Source organism: Pinus tabuliformis, chromosome 8 (genome assembly GCF_031772625.1).
Source record: "Pinus tabuliformis cultivar Carrire ecotype Pingquan chromosome 8, CPIR1, whole genome shotgun sequence".
Taxonomy (NCBI): Eukaryota; Viridiplantae; Streptophyta; class Pinopsida; order Pinales; family Pinaceae; genus Pinus; species Pinus tabuliformis.
The window spans coordinates 1192755374-1192777621 of NC_142294.1; the positions used below are offsets into that span (position 1 = coordinate 1192755374).

The window sequence follows — 22248 nt, forward strand, 5'->3', positions numbered from 1 at the left end:
TAAATATTGATAATTAAATTAAAATTATGAAACCTTATTTAAAATAAACATAGAAATAATAATCAATAACAACTATCTAATATATACAGTGTTGGTATCATTCTGTACTGGTTGTATAATGTCTGTTTGTTGGACATTTCCATTCAAGTGAGTGACATCTCTCTCCTGTCCAACTGAAAGGACGGTTAATGATTGGTGCCTTGCTGCTATCATTATGTATAATAGACGTACGGTTGTTCGATCTTTGTAATGAGTGGTGTACGCATTCGTGTTCTCTTCACAACCATGTGCCTGTGGTCCACACTATGGGCCTATGGTGTGGCCACTCTAACTAAAAGTAGGTTTGCGCATGGTTCCACACCATAGGACCATAGGCACATGATTGTGAAGAGAACACGAATGCGTACACCACTCATTACACAGATCGAACAACCGTAGTGACAGATTCATCGCCATTTTATTTTGTTATAAATATGAACAAGTAGTGACTGCATTATCTTGCAACTATATGGTATTGGGAGCACTGTCTGCCCGCTTTGGTTGCAGCTCCTATGTGCTCTAAGCATAATTATGGAGTCGTCGTCGTCTTCACCGATCGTATTTGAATCTCCTGGTTTTCTCAGAGTATTCGAAGACGGGAGGGTTGAGCGTTTGATTGGCGGGGAAACAGTTCCCCCTTCTTCAGAGGATGATAATTTCGACGAGGAGAAGGAAGGAGTGGCATCCAAGGACGTGGTGTTGGATCCTCAAACAGGCGTCTTCGCTCGTCTCTACCTCCCTCGCCTCCATGTCACTGATGGAAGAAAAAAATTCCCGGTGCTCGTGTATGTTCACGGCGGGGGCTTCTGCATAGAATCTGCTGCCTCGCCAGGTTATCATAGCTATCTTAATAAAGTGGCTACAGAGGCCAAGGTGATTGGTGTGTCGGTGGAGTATCGGAGAGCCCCCGAGTATCGCCTCCCTGCGGCTTATGACGATTGCTTCGGTGTTCTTGAGTGGCTTGACCACCAAGCAATGGCAGTGGAAGGAGTGTCTGTGGATCCGTGGCTCGCTTCACATGCAGACTTCAGCAAGGTTTTCATTGCTGGAGACAGTGCAGGGGCCAACATCGTGCACCAGGTGGGCATCCGTGCCAGCGGAAGGAATTGGGATGGGCTGTGTTTACAAGGGGCCATTCTTGTTCACCCTTTCTTTGGTGGAGAAGAACGGATCGAATCCGAATTGGGGGCGGAGGTGGAGGGTTTTGTTAAGGCGGTTGATGGAATCTGGAGCATCTCTCTCCCCGTGGGAGCGAACAGAGACCACCCTTTTTGCAACCCAGTTGGGCCCCGTTCTCTCCCTCTGTCCACTCTGGTGTTTTCTCGAACGCTGGTATTTGTGGCGGAGAAGGATCTGCTGAGAGATCGGGGTATTTTGTACTATGAGGCGCTAAAGAAAGCCGGCAAAGATGTTGACTTCGTCATGACTGAAGGTGAAGATCACGTGTTTCATCTCTTGAATCCTAAGTCCGAGAAAGCACCCTTATTGATGAAACGCATCTCTGATTTCATGGATTCCTCCGATTACTGAATTATCTGAAATAGTTTATTTTTGAAGGTTCTGCGGGAGGGTGAAACGACTCAGATAATTTCTCTTTTGAGCTGATGGTCGTTCATTTGTCAGGTCTTTTCTTCTTTATCTATCATGTATGGATGTGTCTGAAACACGAGTCAGATGTATTTATCTTGTCTTTTCATACCTGGGAATTACAATTATAAAATCTTTTTTCTTTTCTTTTATATGCTATTTCACATTAGTTTTGTAATGTTTATCGAGATAAAACCAGTTCTCCTTTATAGGTTATTTCACATTGGTTACAAAGTTTGTGTTATAAATACATGTGATGTGATTCTTGCTTTCATGAATCATAAATGGGTTGCACATATACTTTTATTCAATAATAGTAATAGTAATATGAATATTAATAGTTTAAATATTTACTTTTATATTTAATAACAATAATTTTAAAGATAAAATAAAATTTGGAATTTGGAATTAAAAAAATATATGTTAAAACTATTAATCATTAGAAGTATATTAGAAGAAAAAGGTTTTGTTTAATATTTATTCATCTAATGCTATTGAGTTTGGAATATCGTAATTGTAAAATATATATTCTGTCTTTCTCAACACCTATGTTCCATAACATGTGTTTTTTTTTTCTCCATAAACCTAAAGCACCACCCTTGTTCCCCAAACCCTTGAAGGTGCAATAGGGCATTAGAAAAGTATTTCTTTGGTTTTTGGTGCAGGCAATGGTCATAGTACAATATGTTCTCCTAGCATCGCTTGCAAAAATATGAGGGAATAAATAGTGTTATTACCTCTGAGCATGTAGGCTCTCCTTACAACACATCGGGCAGGATTTAAGATCACAAGTTTGAGATTATCTCTTCAACTCAATCATCTTTGTACAAGCTCAGTGATATTTTCCTTTTAGTTAAAGGACATGCACCCCAAGAGAAGGCATTGGCACAAATAGTCTCCCAAGACAACTTCTCCTTCTCTTCCAACCAAAGAGATAGTGAAGTTCCATTCAAGTATGAAGGAAACTTTTTTGAGCCAATTTAGAGACTATAGGAAAGAAAATGATTGTTTCCATCCCGCGAAAGACATATAATAAAGGAAAGGTCATACATAATACTTGGTCATCCAACACCACTAAATTTGAAATAACACCTCTACCCAATTCAAGAATATACGCTAGACAATGGTCTTTTCCATTCTATTAAAGCCATGTAATAAAGGAAAGACTAACTAATTGTTCAAAACCTCTTTGAATTACCACAATGGTGATATGTATACCGTGTTTTTCTCAACTCATATTATCCATTCCCCCCCCTGGAAAAATCGTAATTTTCATTATATTAAGGAAAATTACATGTTGTAAATGTTGTTCGCATATGCAGAAAATGAGGCTATATGCTTGTCAAGTAAAGAAGAAAACATAATATATAAGTTCTCCACGCAGGGAGACTTTGTCTTCAGATGTGTTCATGTATTGTTTTCAAAAAATAAAAATACTCTTTGTAGAGAGTATATGTGTCTGTAGATGCATCTGGAAAATATATAAACCTGTAGTAAAACATATCATAAAAAAACAGGCTCCAGTTGAGCCTAAACTGCATGGTCCATAAAAGGGCGATGATAATATTGATAATGGTCTCCATTCCTCTGCTCCTGTATCATCCATGTGTCATGTGGCCAGACCATTGCCTCCTTGGAAAGCTTGTCAGCAAGTGTGTTGTGTTCCCTGTATATATGATGACAAGCAAAGTTGTCAAAATAAGAAATGTGTCGATGGACCTCATCCAAGATAGGCCTCAGAGTGTATGCATGACAGATTGATGTTTTATTGATCCAATTGCAAACAATTTTTGAGTCCCCAAACATTTGTAGGTTCCTGTTGTAGAAATTCCCACTGTAGATCAACAAATTATGCAATATACTAAAGCAAAATACAAGATCTACTTCTACAACAAACTTGCGGAAGCTTAATCGAATATGAGCAAGATCAAATAGAACTCATCTAACTGAGAATGAGAAATCAATCACACATGAACATAGAAGAATACTCTACAGAAAGCCTTAGCTAAAAGCCTCGATCTCTATATTATCATACAAGTGGAAATATGTCCGGATTACACAAAGCTTTAGCTCACAAGCTATCTATCCCTCAATACAATCCCTCTGTCACTCATAGACAGTCAAAGGCTTCTCACAAACCTTCTCCTCTACCCTCCAAGCCTCCTATTTCCTTGCGCAGTTTCTCCTAGGGTGCGATGTTGCCACCTCTATGAATTTACCTCTTACACAACACATTAAACTCAAAAGTAACTGCATAGTCCTAAAGGAGATAATTCCTTCTGCATGGATGAGTTTCATATATAGGAAAAATCCTTCAACTAATAGTACATTGTCCCTTCCTCTGATCTCAACTGGGTCTTTGTCTGAACTAACATGCATGAGTTATTTATGAGAGAATATTCAGTTATCTGAAGTGTAGCAGTTACATGCATGCATGCATTAACTAACTGAACTCATGTTAAAATTGGAAACCAGGGTAAAACTTCATGTGGGTCATCTTATTCATGGCTGATAATATTTGTATTAGATTCCTCTCATCGAGAGGTGTAGGATTGATATAAAGATCATCCGATTCCGATAAGTATTCATGGAGATATGAATTTATTTTGATTATGGAATTATTATCAAGCAGACCTACAATTCATGTAGGCTCAGAAGCCCAACAGTCGCATCTATTCAAACACCAATGTTGTGTATAAATATTGGAGGAATTTTCCTCATTTGCACTCACACTTCTCATCACATCTCTCTCTCTCTACTGCGCAGAAATGAGTCTCTTCTCTACTACGCATAAATGGGTCTCTCTCTCACGCATGTGAAGCCGAAAGTTGTTGAACCTGAAGTTGCAACTGCAGAAGTAAAGATTGACCTGCGTGACCTAGAAGATCTCCTCTTTGGAACTGCATTGTAGTTTCATCTGACCCTCCTCTAAAAGCCACAACTTTTGATGGTGGAATGAAGTCAATCCGACAAACGGTTTGCAAGATATCGACTGCCCTAGTTTGAAGCTGGAAACTATTGAAACTGAAGCTGCAACTGCAGAAGTAAATATTGACCTACGTGGCCTAGAAGATCTCCTCATCTGAACTGAACTATAGGTTCATCTGAACCTCCTCTAAAAGCCACAACTTTTGGTGGTGGAATGAAGTCAATCCGATGAACGGTTTGCAAGATATCGACTGCCCTAGTTTGAAGTCGGAAATTGCTGAAACTGAAGCTGCAACTGCAGAAGTAAAGATTGACCTGCGTGGCCTAGAAGATCTCCTCATCTAAATTGTGTTATGGGTTCATCTGAACCTCCTCTGGAAGCCGCAACTTTTGGTGGTGGAATGAAGTCAATACGACGGTTGGTTTGTGAGATATCGTCTGCCCTAGTTTGATAATGCAGTCGCTAATGCTGATGCTACTAATCTAGGGTTTGCTACTGCTGATATGAATCAGATTTATTGTACTATTTCTCTCTGCTGAATTATTGAAGATAAAAGAAGATTTGATCAAAGGGTTTCCCCACACATTGTGGGGTTTGTCCCTGGCTAGCCGCCACATCTTGTGTCTCTTGTCTTGGCTTGTTTTCTATTGATCGTTTAATGTTTTATCTGCACTTTACTTTAGGTACATGTGATTGCTAATCTGTGGAATATAATAAGAAAAAGAAGTAAATTTTTATAAGAAAAGAACATACCATAACTCAACATGGAATCAGAGCTGAGGTGAAGACAAAGTCTGAGCAGGAGCAAGAGAAATCACCGAAGATAAGATTGGCAAGGCTATCCTAAAATAACTATGGGGTCCTCAACAATCTTTCCTACCAAAGACAAGCTCTGTGAGAAAGCTGACTATCATGGATGGAAGATGTCTATTGATCTAACCCTAGAAGATCAAGGAGTGTTGGACCATGTAAGAGGCAATATTGTTGAGCCTCCATCAAATGCATCCACTGCTGCATGGAACAAATGGAAAACTGAAGAAGTCAAAGTAGAAGATCACCCGGGACTCTATTGACAAGCACTTGGTGGCCTACATCTCTGAACTGGGCACCTCCAAGAAAATCTATGATATATTGGCTAACTTGCAGAAGCTTAATCGAATATGAGCAAGATTAAATAGAATCATATAATTAAGAATGAGAAATCAATCACACATGAACACAGAAGAATACTCTGGGGAAAGCCTTAGTTAAAAACCTCGTTCTCCGTGGGTTGTAAACTTTGTAACAGAGTTTTAGGTTCTGATTCTAGGTTAACGAAGACAGCGCGTAGCCTACAGCGAAACCTAGCCGCGCAGTCCCTGCCTGGTGCAGCGATTTGCAGCTGCGGCATTGGCAGCTATGTCCGGTGATGGGGAGGCGGATCCTCCCCCCCTCCCTCCTGAAGTTATAGAATTTCAGAGAATAATCGAAGCATGTAATAAACGGCCTCCCTCTGCTCAGCAACAGAAATTTGTTAAGAAAAAAGATTGCATTCCCACGGTGGCTCTCCCTGAGGAGGAAACCTGCCGCTCGGCTTTGAATTTAGCAGACAGAGGACTCATAGGACAGTTCACTGGGCTCTGGCCATCGCCCAAATCTGTAGAAGACTGGATCAAGAGAAACTGGACCCCTCTGATCAAGGAAGGAATTAAATCTTACTTCGTAGGCAAAGGTTTTTTTGTATTTGTCTTTGAATCAGCAGAAGATCGGAGCCTCATCTTCAGGAATGGGCCATATTTCATGGGGCCACAGGGACTATACCTAAATAAATGGTCCCCAGATTTCGATCCGACCCAGGATGTCCCTTCTGCGGTCCCAGTGTGGGTGCGGCTTCCCCATCTTCCCCTGCACTGCTGGAGCCAGAAATCTCTCCAAATCATCGGCAACTCTCTGGGCAAATACATTGATCAGGCCGCGAGGAAAGACCAATACTCCTGCGCCAGAATATGCGTGGAAGTAGATCTGGAAGAAGGACTACCTGAAGCAATAAAACTCACAGTGGCAGGATGGTCCCATATCCAAGAGCTGGATTATGAACAGATCCCATTCAAATGCAGACACTGCCACGGCTATGGCCATTTCGCAAAACACTGCAAGAAAAAAACGGAAGAACAGAGCCATCCCCCCAAGGGAGACCAATGGACTACAATCCAGAAAACGGGCAACGTAAAAGCAACAGGGAAAGGAGCCACGAAGGGGAATAATCAAGGAAAACCCAGCAAAGAAAATGAAACCCAACAGAAAGCAGATGAGATCCCACCTTCTGAAGAAGCCTCTCCATCAGAAACCCCAGAAACGGAATTGACCATACCAGCACAGGCTGAAGAACCACAGGAAAATAAAGAGCGAGGTGGAGAAGCATCACTTGGCTCCCCTCAGGGAAGCCCCTCCAGGCTTTCATATGCAGATATAACAAAGAAGAAAAAATTGCCAGAACCTTCAGACTCATCAGAGGAAGAGTCTTATGAGAGACCCTCAAAGAAAGCAGGCAGGAAGACCCACAAAGCAGTCAGGGAGGAGGAAGCAGAGCGTCTCAAAATGCAAGGTAGCCAATCCACAATAGAGATGACAATAGGAAGAAATACCAGAGGAAGATCCATCAAGGGAGGAATCCCAAACCCTTCACCAGGTAAATAATGAGAATAGTCTCTTGGAATTACAGAGGACTGGGGTCCCAACCAAAAATTGATGCCGTCAAAGATTTAATGAAAATAGAACCCTCAGACATCCTCCTGCTCCAAGAGACCAAAATCGATGGTCAAACCCTCAAGGATATCAGCAAATCCAAATGGAAGAAGAACGAAGGCATAGCAGTCAGCTCAAGGGGAACCTCGGGTGGAGTTGCAACTCTCTGGTCGGAAGATCAGTTCCATCTGGCTAACTCCCATGAGACCCAACATTGGATCTTCACGGAGCTCAAGCATCTAGAAAGTAAGTTAACTATTGCCTTATTCAATTTATATGTTCCTGTTAACTATGCAGAAAAAAGAGACTGCTGGAATACTCTCTCGGCCTTTTTAGATCTTCACTCCCTAAATAACATTGTTCTGGGAGGAGATCTTAACATAGTCATGAAGCCAAAAGAAAAAAGGGGCGGCAACAGCAACAAAGATCAGTCTCTTCCTTTGGTAGAAGAAATAATGCAGCAGTGGGATCTTTTAGATTTTGCCCCGGTGAGAGGCAAATATACTTGGACAAATAACAGAACTGGGCCTGACCACATCGCTGCCCGGCTGGACAGATTTCTAATCCAAAGCTCCCTGCTGATGGAAAAACTCCTCATATCTACAAAAATTCTTCCCAAGCTCTCCTCGGATCACAAGCCAAATCAACTCCTTTTGGCACCCGAAGAAGATCTTGGGCCCATTCCCTTTAAATTTAATCCACTATGGATTGAAAAAGAAGGGTTCATGGACATAATCAGATCAGCTTGGGATATCTCCATCAACGGATCCCCAAGCTTCGTGTGGGAGCAAAAAATAAAAGCTACCAAACAAGCTTTAAAGGGGTGGTTAAGGAACCTTCACAACCCCATCACCCATTAGAGAAAAATTGATGTTCAGCAGCTGGACACCTGGCAAATAGGTATGGAAGGGATCCACATCACCCCGGAAATTTTAAATAAAGAAGCCGCCTTTCAAAGAAACATCCATCAATCGATCAGAAAGGAAGAAGAACACTGGAGACTTAAATCACGCAGTCTCTGGTTAAAGGCAGGAGACCGAAATACTTCCTTTTTTCACCGACAATACAAAGCCCGCCTATCTCGGAATCATATCACAGAGATTAAAAATGATGAAGGGCAGATCTGTAATAAATTTGATCAAATAAAAATTGCAGCTGAAAATCACTTCAAAGATCTATATGGCACAAGGCATGAAGGATGCAAAGAAGACACCGAAGAACTTCTCTCTCACATTCCTCGCCTCATCACCCATGAGGACAATCGGGCTTTATTGAAACCAGTGTCTGAAGAAGAAATCATCAAGGTTATCTGGGCAATGGATCCAGATAAGGCCCCCGGGCCAGACGGCTTCACAATACACTTCTTCAAAATCTGTTGGGACATCATCAAAACAGACTTGCTGAAAATGATACACGGTTTTTTTGGGAAAGCCAAGATTGGGGGAGGCATCAACTCCACCTTTCTTGCATTAATACCAAAAGAGGCCAATCCGGAAACATTCGGCAGGTTCAGGCCCATCTCCCTATGCAACGCCTCCTATAAAATTCTTTCAAAAATTATGGCAAATAGAATTAAACCCCTTCTTGACAAATTAATATCCAAAGCCCAAGGGGGGTTCGTCAAAGGCAGACACATCTTGGATAACATCATCCAAGTGCAGGAAGCTATCCACTCCAGCAAACAGAGGAAAGAGAAAGGGATGCTGATTAAGCTTGATATGGCGAACGCATTTGACAGAGTCAACCATTCCTTCCTTCTCCAAGTCCTACGATCCTTTGGTTTCCCTCCTCAGTTCATCAATCTCATCAAAGCATGCATCTCATGCCCATGGATTGCCCCCATGGTCAATGGTCGCCCAGCATCATTCTTTCAAGCACACCGCGGATTAAGGCAAGGCTGTCCCCTCTCTCCTTTCTTGTACATCCTTATGGCCGATTCTCTTAGCAGGAAGCTGGCTGCGGAAATGAAAACAGGTAATCTCCCTGGCATCCGAATCGCAAATGCCTTAAACCCAATAAATCACGCTCTCTTTGCAGATGATTCTATTCTTCTAGGAGGAGCCTCTACTAGAATAGCAGTCAAATTTGATGATGTTTTAAAAAGTTATTGTAGAGCTTCAGGAGCTGTGATAAATGACAGAAAGAGCTCGATTTTCGGATGGAACGTGAGCCAGCAAAACCTTAATAATATTGGCCAGATCCTAGGATTTGAGTGCTTTGCCCATTGGGACAGCATCAAATATTTAGGCTTGCCCCTCACATCTGGAACCAATAACAGATCTCTGTGGCAGGGTGTAATCAGCAAAATCAAAGATAAGATCACCTCCTGGGGAGGCTATTGGCTCACCAAGGGAGGGAAAACTATCCTTCTTAAATCCGTCTTATCAGCACTCCCCATTTATCAAGCCTCCTTTCTGCTGGCCCCGAAACACATCATGGAGCAGATCTCTTGTCTTCTAAGAGACTTTCTCTGGAAAGGAGGCAGAGGCAACCATAATAAAATCCATTTGGCAAATTGGGAGCTAGTCAAGCGGCCACTTCTGGAAGGCGGGCTGCAGATCAGAGATCCTGCCCTTTCGAACCTGTCATTTGGATGCAAGCTCCTGTGGAAAATATATTCAAATCCTACACATCAGATCAGCAAAACATTTACCGCCAAATATGCACAGGGAATCTCCCTCAGGCATCTATCAGCAAACAACACAACAACAGGTACATATACCTGGAACCTCTGTAGGAAAAGCATAAGCAGCTTCAGCAAACATCTTTATCGCATCCCAGGTAATGGGGAGAAGACTCTTCTCTAGAAAGATCGCATCATGAACAGCCCTCCTCTCAGCTTCCACGCAGAAATCCGGGACATCAGAAATTGGCTCTACGAGGCAGGAATAAGAAAGCTGAGCGATATTTCTGAGTGGGACAGCAGAGGAAATTGGGTCGATTGGGCGATCCCTCCAGTGCCAGAGCAGCTGCAACATCAAATCAAAATCCTTAAATCTCTGCTCTTAAATGGAGCGCCGGTCCACCGCAATATCGCAGACAAATGGGGGTGGGGTGAAACATGGTTCTACACACCATCTTTGGGTTACTCTGCCTTACAGACCAAAAAAGATAGTTTGAGAACGCCATCGTTCTGGAAACAGGTATGGGACGCCAAGGGACTTCCCAAAGTTAATTTCTTCTTCTGGACCCTCATGCTGAATAAGAAACTTACAGGTGACAACTTGTCAAAGAGAAACTTTGCTGGGCCTCACAGATGTGCAATGTGTAAAAACTCAGGAGAATCAGCTCCTCATCTGTTTATTGACTGCGTTTTTGCCAGAGAAGTATGGGCACTAATTCTTCTCGGACTGCCCGTCTCCCCGCCCCAACACAGCTCCATCGCCGATCTTTTTTCTGAATGGCTTCAATATTACCCCCAATCCATCCCAAAGAAATCCTTGTGGTTTCACACATGGATTTCCATCCCCAAATTTGTTTGCTGGGAAATCTGGCTTGCCCGGAATGACTTAATTTTTAATAATTCCTCTTGCTCTCCTGCCAAAATCGCTTCAATTGCCAAAGGTCTTCTTATTGAATCAGTTCTCCAGCAACCTCTAATCTTTGACTCCTCCCTTCTCCCCTCGGAAAAGGCTTGGCTGAACCTTCATAGCCCCAACCCCTCTAGCAAAATTCGCGCCCCTCCCCCTCCCCTCCCTTCTTCTCCTTGGAAAATCAGAGAATCTGAAGAGGTCTTTCAAATCTGGTGGAAGAATCAAAACACAACTTCAATCTTCTTTGACAGTGCCTGTAAAGGAAATCCGGGGACTGCGGGAGCTGGAGGAGTTATTTACTTCGCAGACAATCTCAGGAAGGTTCACTTCTGCTGGGGGCTAGGCATCTCCACCAACAATCAGGCAGAGCTTCTTGCCCTCACAAAAGCCTGCCAAATAGCTCGGGATGAAGGCATCAAAGAATGCCAAGTATTCAGAGACTCTGAAATCCTCATCAGCAAGATCAACACAGATGATCAGTTCAATAGGGCAATCCTCAACAAGTCCCTCAGAAGATTAAAGCTAATTCTGCAAGATTTCAACTCTTTCAAAATATTTCACATTCTCAGAAGTTTGAACAAAGAGGCAGACGAAATGGCAAACAAAGGATGCCTATTAGCTCCGGGAACTCTTATCCATAATGGAAATAACGCTTCCTCAAATATCATTCCTTAGCTCAAGGGTAGATCAGAGCAGCAAGCAGGAAAAATGGAACCATTCTGACCATGCTCGAGAGAATAAGTCAGATGTCTTCAACACAACAGTGGTAACAGGCCACAGCAAAATGAGTACAGGTAATCCTGGGGAATTCTTCCCAATCCAAATTCAACACATAAGGAAGGCGTAGATAGTTCAAAATCGAGGCTTGCAAATGACTAAGATCGATACAGAGGAGACCATTCTCTCGACATTGAAGGCGGAAACGCTCCTATGCTTGATACTCAGATGGACTCCTTCGACTTCAGCTATGAGGACCTGCACTCTGAAAGGGATCGGATGGAGGATCTTGAAAACCAGACAGCTCTTGCGCCACTGTATTCGGCTGCAGGGATCCACAATGGATAACAATGGCCAAAGGCTGAAACAAAGGGTCTTCAACAGTCAGCAAGCCAACGCCCAAGAACCTCCAGCGATTATCAGTCAAAACCATGGCAAATATAGACTGTATGACGGAAATGCGCAGGTCAGATAAGCTCAGGCATTATCCAGGCACGCAGAATTCCCTTAGGCGGGAAATAGGAAATGAAAGAAATGTAAACAGATTGAAAATGTCTGGGTTAACTCAGATTTATAAATAAAGTATATCCGTTATCGTTAAAAAAAAAAAAAAAAACCTCGTTCTCCGTATTATCATACAGGTGGAAATATGTCCAGATTACACAAAGCTTTAGCTCACAAGCTATCCAGCTCTCAATACAATCCCTCTGCTGCTCACATACAGTCAAAGGCTTCTCACAAACCTTCTCCTCTACCCTCCAAGCCTCCTATTTCCTCGTGCAGTTTCTCTTGGGGTCCAATGCTTCCACCTCTGTGAATTTACCTCTCACACAACACATTAAACTCAAAAGTAACTGCGTAGTCCTGAAGGAGATAATTCCTTCTGCATGGATGAGTTTCCTATTTAGGAAAAATCCTCCAAGTGATAGTACACTATCCCTTCCTTTGATCTCAATTGGGTCTCTGTCTGAACTAACATGCATGAGTTATTTATCAGAGAATATTCAGTTATTTGAAGTGCAGTAGTTACATGCATGCATGCATTAACTAACTGAACTCACAATTAGCTCAAAAACTATTTGAACTAATCTAATTGGACTTAACTCAGTTAACTAAGCTAACTAATTACAACTCAAAGTACAACTCATCATGATCTCCTTTAATCAAGTGATAACTTCCTCAATTAATGGAGAAATGGTTGCATGTCTTCACATAGACTTCATGTTTGATTTCCTACAACTAATTAACTCAAGATGAATTAATTAATTATTTCACAAATAGCTGCTAAGATCAAATTTGAATTTTACTTCTCAATTTTAGTTCAGGGACTAACTAAAATTGGAATCTATCCCGAAATGCTATTTATAGCAATGCTATTTTTAGCACTTCCATTTTTCATTCCTTGTTGTTATGTCCAACACTGGTACCTGAAATGCTATTTATAGCAATGTTATTTTTATCATTTCTTGTTGCTATTTTCAACACCTACAAAGTTTTTTAATAGAAAATTGTATGAGGTGTTTGGCTGTAATGAGCTCTGCATAATTATTTGTGCCCACTCCTAGCCCCATTTGTATTAGAAAGTGATGGGAAGCAGTTAGATGTAGTACAGCTCCACCCCACACCCTGCTTCTTGTGCTGATCCATCGAAATAAGCCCATGGCTGGGTGTGATCAATGGTCTCCAGAATGATATGTCTGAAGGGTGGATTTTCATCATCTTCTGGTATGTTGTTGTAATCTGCTAGAAGTCGGGTAGAGATGGTGGGCCAGTGAGGAGTGGTATCTTGAAAGATGAGGTGGTTGCGGGCAATCCAGATTTCCCAAAAGATGAGGAGGGGAAAGTTCCTGGCTTTTGATGGGGATGCAGATGTCCACCAATTGGTCCAAACATCCCTGATAGATTGTTCCCTCCACATGGTCTGAGAAGGGGTGATTGGGAGGACAGTTCTATAAATATCAACAGTTATGGGGCAGGTGAGAAAAAGGTGGTCCACTGATTCTGAATAATCTTTGCATAGGCAGCATGAGAAGGGTCCATTTTGTCCTCTCTTAATCAGGTTATCTCCGGTGGGAATCTTGTTTTTCAAAATTGACCATATGAGTAGTCTGGTTCTCGGTGGTGCTTTGAGTTTCCACATGCCCTTCCACCATAAATCTATAGGTTATGGTTTGTGTATGTTTGCAAGACATAGATATCCCCCTTTGGGTGAGTACCAGCTGTTTTTTGCATGTGCCCAAATAATCTCATCCTCCCCTTCAATTATTCTGATATGAGATTTGGTTAAGGTAGCTATGTAGTCTTCCCAGTGATGGTGCCATTGGTGAGGAATGAGCAGACTGTGGGTAGATTTCCATGTTTGATGGAGAAAGGTGGATCTCTCCATGTCAGCAATGTGATTGATGTGTGTAATGCCAGAGTTGACAAGGTGGAGCTTGAGTTCTTCAGGTAACTTGTGGGCATTTCCACACCCAATCCAAGGGTCCAACCCAATGCGAACAAATGTGCTAGCTTGAATTCTCCAAGTGAGCCCATCTCGAATAAGTGGCATGGAATTTAATACTACTTTCCAAATGATCAAGATCCCTATTTCCCAGCTTGTCTGTCTCAGCCAGTCCATCATGTTAAGGGGAGCTATATATTTGGAGGAGGCCACCATAGTCCAAAGTATAATTGTAGTGATTAGTTGCTAGCCCAGCTTGGCCGCCAATGCAGAGGAGAAGTCTTCCAGTTTTTTGATTTCCCAGCCTCCCCACTTCTTTGTGAGGGTGAGTAGATCCCATTTTTCCCATGCAAAAATCCTGCCTCATTGATTACCTTTTCAGAGGAACCTATAGCAAAGGTTTTGTATTCTAGAGAGGATTCCTCTAGGTATCCAAGCTAGGGACATCCAATACACGAGAGTGGCTTCAAGGACAAATTTGATGAGAAGTAATCTTCCTGCCTTGGAAAGATACTTATGATATCAAATATTAAGCCTTCTTTCCATCTTTGAGATTAACCATGTACAATCAGCTATTTTGTAGCCATGTGGCTTCAGCTTGTAGCCCAGATATCGGAGGCCCTCTTACAACTGTAACAAGGTGAAAGGAAACCTGTGAAGGGTAAACTGTATCTCATGTGGAGAGAAATCAGATATAGTGAGGGTGGATTTCGAATTATTTATGGCCATACCTGTTGCAGTTTGGAAAAGGGTGATAATATGATGAAGAGTAGTCAAATCCCCAATTCCCCCATTGAGGAAAATCAACACATCATCCATAAATAGGAGGTGTGTTATCATGCACCTGCCAGTGATCCTGATTCCCAATAGTTGACCTTGATGGTGCTTAGATTTGATAAGTCTACTGAGCCCTTCCATAACCAGGAAAAAAAGAAAGGGAGACAAGGGGAATCCTTGTTTGAGGCCCCTTTCAAAGTGAAAGAAAGGAGATGTTGCTCCATTGATCAAGACACCAAAGGATATATTTGTGATACAACACATTATCCATTTTATAACCCCATATGGGAATCCTAAATGAGTTAGGAGCATTCTGATATATATCCAACTTAACCGGTGAAAAGCCTTCGATAGATCTGCTTTGAAGATCATACCTTTAATATTCTTCATTTGGATAGAGTGTATCACTTCTTGAGCTATACCAACCAATTCATGTATTTGATGGTCTTGGAGAAAAGAAAATTGTTCTGAGGTGATGTGGGTGGAGAGAATGGGTCGGAGGTAATTTGCAATGATTTTTGAAATGATTTTACAAATGAAATTGCATAAGGATATGGGTTGAAAGTCATCGAAGGAGGTCGGATTGTCTGATTTTGGAATGAGGGTGATGAACGTGGAGTTAATGGCTCCATGTATACGACCGATCGATCTGCATTCCTCAATGACCTTGAGTAGATCATCTCCAAGGATTTCGAAAAATGACTCCACTGACCATCCATCTGGTCTTGGAATCTTGTCCTGCTTGAACCATTTCAGAGTAGCCTCTAGTTCCTCTAGTGTGACTTCTCTGTTCAAATCCATAGCATTCTCCTGGTTGACAAACTGAGGGAAAAGTTGTGCTACTCTTATGACTTTCGCTAAGGTGGCATTGGGGGGTGCCTAATAGATCTTCTTAAAGTGGGATGTGGCTAGAGAGGCTAGTTGTTGGAAAGTATCCACCTCATTTCCCTGCTCATTTGTTAGTTTCCAAATGGTATTGATTGCCTTTCATCCATTTGCAAATTTGTGGAAAAATTTTGTGTTGTCATCTCCCTCCATCATCCAGATTGCTCTACCTCGCAATCTCCATGTTTCTTCCTACTCTTTGAAAAATTTCCCTCTCTCTGATATTAAGGAAGTGAGCTTATCCTTTTGTTCTCTTGATATAAAACCCCTCCTTACTCATCCTCCAATGCAACAATTTATGTTTCAGTGCTACTAAGGTTTTGTTGTTCCTCTTCTCTCTTATTATGAGCCTAGACTTTTGATAACCTCTTCATTTCCTTTAGATTGTTGACAAAACCTTCTGTAATGTTCCCTCCAGCAGTAGGAGGGTGGGACTTCTAGTAGTCTATGATCATCTAGGTATAAGAGGCATCCTTCAACCAAGTGGAATTAAATTTGAAGGGTGCTCCAGGTTTTCTTATGCCTCCCCTAATATCAAGGAAAATCTGCAATTGATCGGATATTCCCCCTGAGCCTACCCATTGTCGGAAAGTGAGACCTCTCTCCAGTAACCGTTCCTTGATGATGAATCGATCTAACCTTCTTGCAAGACTTTCCTCTCCACACCTTCTGTTCCTCCATGTCGGTAGAAACTTTGCAGAGGGGATATCAATATAACTGTGCGTCTCCAAAATATTTTCAAAGAAGACAAATAAAGGGTCGACCTGGGCATGGTGTCCCAAAGATTCCAAATAACCCATAGAGAAATTTAGGTCACCTCCCAAGATGATGTTGTTAGGTTGCAGAATTTCTGAGGACACTAGGTGCTCCTAGAAATATTCACGATGATGGCAAGGCCCGTAAACATTTATCAGTCTGATAGTACCCAACTCAAATGAGAAAATGTCTGCACCCATGAATCCTATGCCTCCCCAAATGTTGTACATCTTGATAAGGCAAGGATTTTAACCTAGGGAAATGCCCCCTGAATGACCATTTACATCAATGGCTTGGAAGGTCCATCGGGGAGCATGGATTCGAGGAGGTGAGATATGGAATCAACAAGACCCAGGGTTTCTTGAAGGAAGACAACATCAATCAATTCGGACTTAAGGAGTCTTCGCAGAGCTAGTTTTTTCTCAGGGCTAGCTATCCCTTGGTAGTTGAAGGAGAGAAGCTTCATGGGGGAGATGAGCCCACAAAATTTTGTGCTCTAAGAACCCTGTCAAGAGTAAGTTGACGCCCCGAGATGATCTCCTCCCCTGCCTGTTGTTTTGCTTTGGACAAGGAGGATGGTCGACCTCTAGGGGCTTCAGAGGGATGGGGGAAGGTACCAGGCCAATGCCAATGGAATCCAGGGCCAGGGATTAGAAGAGGGAGCGGAGGTGGTATTTTTGGGGGAAGGAGACAAGCTTAGGGGTAGAGATTTCAGATGATTCTTTCCTAGGAAGGAAGGGGGAGTACAAGAGAAAATAGGGGGAGGGGGATGCAGAGGACATTCTAGGGTAATGGAGGTAGGTGGCATAAAATCAGAGCTCTTTTGTAAACCCATGGATACATTCATGCATTTAGATGAATTTGATAAAATTACTGATCAAGGTTCAGAAAGTGACATACCTAAAGATAACGTAGTATCAACATCCGCCCTTGACCTAGTCAGTGGTGTGGAGGGAGGTTGAAGAGATGCCTTTCCACGTTTCTTTGGTGTCGCTGGGGCCGGGTGAGTTTCAACTGCTGCAGGGGCTGTATTCTCCAATGCATTAGACAAAGGGGGGTGACCAACCAGTGCTTGATGATCCTTTGTTGGAATTGTCTTCCCCTTATTCTTAGTCCTCGCTTTCCTCAATAAAGGGAAATCTTTGTAGAGGTGTACCACTTTATGACAACACCTGCATCTGAATGACACCCCCTCGTAGTCAAGGATCTGTGTTCGCGAGTAGTTCCTCTAGCGTAGAGTAATTTTCTCTTGTAACCCTTCTCTGATGTCTAGGTGGACTAAGATCCTTGCAAAGGCCATGATCTCAGTGGTGAGATACGATTTATCGTATTCCAAGTAGGTGTCGAGTGTGTTTCCAGGAAGGCGAACCCATAGAGGCCCAGCCCTGAGCTATTCCCTATCTGGATCGAAAAGAGGGCTCCATCTCCTTAACAACACAGGTGCCTATTCAATATGCCAAAATGAGGACAAGACCCAGTTTGTATGTTCGGCCCGAGCAAAATGCAGAGTGAACCAGCCGCGGACAAAGGTTTGTACGAAGGGCAATTCTGCCAGGTGTTGTCCCCATATTTCAATAACCCATTATTTTAGCCATGCCACCGAATAGTTCCTTCCCCAAACTCTCCCAATCGGGACTCACTCAGCCATGTCCATGGTTTCTCCCCATTCAAAATCTTCTTCCCAATTGATAATTACGTCTTGCGCCCTTGATTTCACACACCTCTGACGTTTTCCAGGCCTATGATCCGCGATAGTGGCGTCCTTCTATTGTCTACTGCAGGAAGGGTTTGTAGGGTTAGGGTTTATGGGGTTTAGGTCAGGGCCTGAGGGGAAAGTGTCCAAAAGTGGGGGGATTTCCATGAAGCTGCTAGAAAGATAGAAAGTTTTCGGTGCTAAGGAGGAGGGACCTTGATGGGGCGGAGGTACACTGATAGATGAATGAGAGGGGTAGTGGGAACTCGCTGATGGCTAGAGGGAAGGGTATTTATAGGATCAAGTGGTAATGTGAGGGCTGATGCATCGGGCTACAAACTGCGGGGAGGTTCATGACGGTGGAGGAGTAGAAAAAGGCGGCCAGGAGGGCGGTGCATTAGGTAGGTTAATGACCGAGCATGATGGTCCTATGATCGAGGGTAGTGGAGAGATGGCTTTAGTCAGGTCACTGCTATATGGAAAAAACCCCTTTGTGCTTGAGTTTCTACCAAATATGGAGGTACCCACGATAGGGTCTTCCGAATAATCAACTAATTCTGTGTCCATAACTACTCCGGGGGTTACGCCAGCTGTTGCCGTATTTAGAGATAACCATCACTGTGGGGGACTAACAACTGCAGATGGGGTAAATGATAGAGCATAAACATGATCGTGGGTAGAGGGCTCAGGGTGATAAACGGGTAAATAGACGGAGCATGAAAATGACATTCGGAGAACAACGACAAATGGAAACTAGGCCTAGTCTAGGACATGGGGAAGATAGCTCCAACAGACTACAGTAAAAAAAACCCTAACCTGTTTAAGGGTTGGGTTGTGGCAAAGTAATCTCCTTTCCCTCCTTTAATCCATCTCGTATTATCCATTTTTTGTACTCATGTACCTCTTTTTTTCTCCACTACTCTTGAGAACCACCCTCACCCCAAAGATATGAAAATCAAACAAGTTATTAATAAATATTATTCTTTTGTTTTGGTGCAAATACTAGTCATGTAGTCTTTGGTTTATTCTATAAACAATGGTCATGGGACAACATATCTTCCTAGCCTTGCTAGAAATAATAGAAGGGAATAATGAGTTTTTTAGCCTAAGTGTAGGTGGACTTCTCTTGCAACACAATGGGTGGGGTTTGAGTCATAGGTTCGGCTCAATCAACTTTGAACAATATTGTCAATGGTTTTCTTTTAGTTAGGAAAGAATGTTGAACCCCAAAAGGAAGGGTTTCCCTGGATAGTATCTCGAGACACCTGATCCTCCTCGATGACAAGAAGGTGGAATTTTGTTCATGTAGAAATGAGGAATAAACCATTTTGATTTTGGAACCACATGCAAGGAAACCACTAGTTCCATGGTTTTTATATAGACCGCATGTAGGGCTTGGATGCACTACTTACCTGAGTTCCTTAAATCTGCATTCCCTCACATTCTAGTTGTATCAAGTATTACTAAACCTCCAAGAGAATGACACAAACAACATTGCCACTGTCATGCACAATATGTGTAAACATTTTCTTTATCTTGCACTTCAAGATTGTAAACCATCTATAGGATTCATTGGAGTTAAAGGGATGGGTGCAATCATGAACAATTATAACCCTTTTCTTGCTACATGTTTGGAAAAAGCTAGCAAAGAAATGTTGTTCTAATCCCATTGAATATTTTTGGATTCTACGTATCTTCATGGGTATATATTCTTCAACAACTACAAAGCACACAAAGATAAGAGGGCAAGAAAATATGGGTTTCTTCTTGGCTCTCTAATAAATTTGTCATTTGATTTATTATATTAGGTTAAAAAAAAATTGAACATGCATCGTGAATAGAACTACATGTTAAAAGAGCTAGCTCTCTATTGGATATATTGAATAGGGAAATATACATGGATATATGTAGGTTTTATAAATATTAATAGATATCATTAAAAATAGATCTATATAAATGAGTGTTCTTAATTCGACTTACCTAAAATATTCTATCAAAGATTTCACTACACTCTAGAAACCTCAACTTATTTTGATAAGATTATAAAAATTTGCATGCAATTACATATAACCTACCAGTTCTCTATAATCCCTAGCATATATATTCTTGTTACAAAATTTCTCTTTTTTGAAGGCTTAATGAGCATATCAACCATCTTCTCAATTACATTATAATACATCAAATCAATTTCTTTTAATTGAACACCTTGGGCAAAATTATGTTGAGTTTCAATGTGTTTTGAACTAGCATAATAAATTGGATTATTTACTACTTTCATTGAACTTTGATTTTTACACTTGATATTTGTAGCTACTCTTTTTCCTTTTCCCCTTGCCTTCAAGAAGGTACCTTAGCCAAATTACATCATAGATAGAACTACACAATACTCTGTATTCAACTTCAATAGAGGGTAATGAAATAGTTGGCTACTTCTTACTACTCAAACACAATCATGGATCACACCTTGAATCTATATCCAATGGTCAAATAGTTTTCTATTATCTAGATCACCTATCCAATTAGAATCTCAATAACATGTCCACTGAACATTCCGATGATTAATGTATTTGTTTTGCAGACAAATCTTATGTTGTTGACATGACATATCTCCCTAGGTTCATAAACCAAGCCTAGAAACAAATAGACAAACGAATGAAAGCATTCCCTAATTTATGACTAAATCGTAGATGTAAATAGGATGAAAAGCTCATACCTTTTTCTAAAATGCTTGATGATGATCCTCGTTGTTGTCCCTTATAGATTTCAACCTCACTCTCTTGATTATCCAAGAAGAGACCTATAAATGTAGAAACAAACAAGTGATCAAAGCATATAAAACATCAATGATTCAATCACAAACTATGAAATTGGTCAAGGAATCTTACAATAGACATCATAACAAATGCGTATGGGAAAGAAACAAGTATTTGTATTAATAATGAAGAGAAGGAGAATTACAACTAGGCATTGATGTTGGAAGCCTCATTCTAATGGTCCCAGTTTAAACCCTTGCAATCAAAAGAAATCCAATGGATATTCGAAAAACATGTAAGTATAGTTCATAAGTCTAAAATGACAACCCAACCCTCTTAGAGTATATTGTACTTATAGTGAGGAGTAGAAGATGAGAGATCCACAAAGGGAGAAGAGATATCCACAATGAGTCGGATTGGTCCACTATGGTAGATAGGAGGTTTAGGATAAAGGGAGCTCAAGCCCAATCTTCCCCACTTAGGGATGTATACCAATCTTGAGGCTTCTAGAAGAGGAATCTTCCTTTACATTTTTTTACCTCTGTAAGAAGATCATAACGCATTTTACACATGAAATCTATGATGACATCGAAGTCGTTACTTATTGAAAGTACGATCATCAAAGGTTATGAACTAAGGACCTGTGATGATGTCCAAAATTAGGTTTTTTAGGTAAATATTCTAGGATTATTATAATTCATGGAGAGATATTTATTCAATCTTTCAAGGGGATTTATGAAAATATTTCATCGTACAGTGAAAGATCCAGATTTGGCATCATTTGCATAAGTCTGACAAATTGATGTGTAACATATTCCCCCCTAAAGTACAAATTCAGAAAGGGTATGATGGTTGAAGTCATTTATAATGCAAAGGAAGGAATCAAGGAATCACTGGTTGCAAACCTGCAAATCATTAACCAAGGAATTATAGCACAATATTGTATTATAATCATCGCTCAGGTAGGCATTCCCGCACTCAAAGTACATGTATCTCAAAATTATTGTATGGAAATATACAAAGATACATATTAAGGTGAAGTCATTACCACCAGATATACATCGTGGATCCATGTTGCAATCATTAATGCTGAAAACTCCAACACAAATTAGATGTATCTATAATAGCCCTAGGTTAAAAATTCATGTAATAAATTTAGTAAAGTAAAAGAAGACAAGGGTCATCGAACATGTATTCCAAGTTGAATGTTGGGAAAACCATCCTAGTGTGCATGTTCATTTGGTTTATTATGGCTAGGGTAAATTGGCAAGGGCAATGGAAAATGATTTAAAAATATAAGAGGCATTATTGGTATTTTATTTATGAAAATAGGGAAATCAGGAGAAAAGGAAGGTGAAAGGTCACAAGTTTCATGTGAGGAGGAAAATGAAGGAAAATAATGGAAAATTGAA

General features: G+C 41.3%; 1 pseudogene; it reads left to right on the forward strand.

The window, feature by feature from the left end:
* Positions 1–430: 430 nt before the first annotated feature.
* LOC149239650 (tuliposide A-converting enzyme 1, chloroplastic pseudogene) lies at positions 431–1778 on the forward strand (annotated as a pseudogene).
* Positions 1779–22248: the final 20470 nt, after the last annotated feature.